At 37.3% G+C, this 2499-nt stretch overlaps 1 non-coding gene across 1 annotated transcript; it reads left to right on the top strand.

Moving 5' to 3' along the window:
- The first annotated feature begins 1212 nt into the window (after nucleotides 1-1212).
- Nucleotides 1213-1369, top strand: LOC118935686 (U1 spliceosomal RNA). Its single transcript, XR_005033953.1, has one exon. It is a non-coding gene; the product is annotated as a U1 spliceosomal RNA (small nuclear RNA).
- Nucleotides 1370-2499: the final 1130 nt, after the last annotated feature.

Genomic DNA, 2499 nt, shown 5'->3' with positions numbered 1-2499 from the left:
GTTCTAGAGAGGTACAAAATTCATAAAATAGTCCTCATCCCACATAAATGGATAGAAGGATAAAAAATAGAGATATTTTATTAGTATGTAAATATAGAATAATTCATCCATAGTTTGCATCTCAGAAGATATGGGTTATGGAGAAAAAGGCAATTATTGTGTCTGATGTGTAGCACACAACTAGGAATAGTCTGGTTAGAATCTGTAAAATTGAGCAGGTTCCAGTGGGAGCCAAAACCTCATCATGATGAAATATTTGATGGGGCTGGTAAATCAATAAATAGGTTGTTAATAATTTTAATTAGTGGGTGGGAATTTCAGATGATCATTAAAATTTGTATAGTGGAAATGCAATGATGGTTTTCTGTGTCATTGGTTGTGGTTAAACTTCATGTGAGATTAATGATGGCATATATTGTTTTATTATTTTAAGTTATATTTTTGTAATCAGTTTGTGGGATTTTCTTCAAAACCTTTGCATATTTATGATGGGATAAGATTGTTTGTAAGTGGTGGAATTTGTTGTGGTATTGTAATCAATTTGGCTGGATCTTTTTTTAGGTTTAATAGTCTTTAAAAATTTATTTGGGGGAAATATTGGTTGTTACACAAAGAGCTATGGCTACTGAGCAAATGCTGAGGTTTGAGTTTCTAATCTCTGTCATGGGAGTATTTCTTTTAGGGCTCTCCATGGAAGTTTTTTGGCTTTACAGGTCTTGAAAAATGATGAGGTAGAACTTGTACCTAAGATTAATGGATTGGAGGATTGAGTATAGGCATACTTTGGAAATAGTGTGAGTTCAATTCTAGAATACTGCAATAAAGCAAGTCAAATGAATGTTTTCATTTCCCAGTGCAAATAAAATTAGGTCTGCAATATACTAGTTTATTAAGTGTGCAAAAAAAATTATGTCTAAAAAAATGTACATACCTTAATTATAAAATTCTTTATTGCTAGAAAGTATTAATCATCTGAGTTTTCAGCCACCTCTAATCTTTTCACTGAGGGAGGGTCTTGCCTTGATGTTAATGGCTGCTAACTGCTCAGGGTGATAGTTGCTGAAGGCTGGGGTGGCTATGGCAATTTCTTAAGGGGACATCTCTACCTTGAGGACCTCTCAGCAATTTCCCATCAACAGGAACAGTTTTCTCAAGCTTTGATTTCTGTAATTCACATTTTAAAAATTAGGTTTAATTTAGGAATATTCCCCAATACTTACTTGGTAGGGGAGATACCATGACCATGAAGGTGGTTTTCCCAGGGCAAGGCTCATCCACTTCTGATGTGCTGACCCCTGCAATTTCCCCAAATGTGGAAAATTCGACTGCATAATTTGTGGTAGTGGGAGACTGCAGTTGCACTTTACCCTGGGGGAAAAAGAATATTCCCCAAATAAAGTTATAATAGTGTCTTTACTTTCAAGCCACAAATCCTCTAGACATTCTAAGGCAGCCATCCCCTGGAGAACCACTAGTCTAAAGCCTTACATTGTCCTCTGCAGAGATCAGACCAGGACAGCAAACCCTGGTGGAGCGTTTGTGTTGCTCCTTCAACATTTCCCTTAACTACATCTTTTGCTAACTGATGATTATAAACAGTGAAATGCCACATTATGTTGCTTTCTTTATATTTATGGGACTAAGGTCAATTTTGCTTGTAAGTTGTTTCTAATGCCCTTGGATAGTTGAGTGGTGTTCATAAGGTCTACAGCCCTTAATTAAGTGAACCAAATGTTATGATTGAGAACAAAAAGTTCATAACAGTCTTATAGTTTGTGCAGAACCAAGTGTCTCTACCCAATTCATGAATTCCATAGAACTCCTCTTTCAAAGCTGGGAAACAGGAAAAGACAGGGAAAACTGAGACCAAGACACCTTCTTGGTGCACCTTCAAGACAAAGGGGCAAACTCCAAATAGCCATGCATTCTCTGAGAAGATCCCTGTCCTGGCCATGGGGCACAGTTCAGAAATATGTTTCCACCCTTTCCTCCCTCAATCCTTCTTGCCCAAAATACCACCTCTTTCAGGAAGCCACCCCAGATTAGCTCTACTTTCTCTGAATCTTCCCCTTGGTCCTTTACCCAAATCACTTGTGTGGGTGGACAAAGGTTACAAGTATGCATGGCTTCTGTCCAGGGATGACAGGCCAGTGAGAGTATAACCTGTGTCATAATCCCTCTGCCTATCACCATTTCTTAGTGCAGGAAAGAGGTGCTCAAAGAGAATGAAAGAATAAACTATTTTTAACCAAATCAATGCATATGAATGCAGTGCCTGCCTTAGGGCATACCCAAATTCTGACACTAATCCATCAGCTCCATGAAAATGAGTTTTGTTTCTGTTGGGATATACTGCTGAGTAGTCATTTTGAAAAAATAAACAACTAACCCAATTATAAACACATATCCTTTATGGTGGATAAGAGTTGAATTCTGGGTAGAACCAATACAGAATCAGGTATTAATTTAATATACAGTACTTTGTGACAATTAAACATG

This window comes from Manis pentadactyla, chromosome 8 (assembly GCF_030020395.1).
Source record: "Manis pentadactyla isolate mManPen7 chromosome 8, mManPen7.hap1, whole genome shotgun sequence".
NCBI classification, from domain to species: domain Eukaryota; kingdom Metazoa; phylum Chordata; class Mammalia; order Pholidota; family Manidae; genus Manis; species Manis pentadactyla.
The sequence above is the reverse complement of the archived record's forward strand: the minus strand, read 5'-3'. Positions and strand labels throughout refer to the sequence as shown.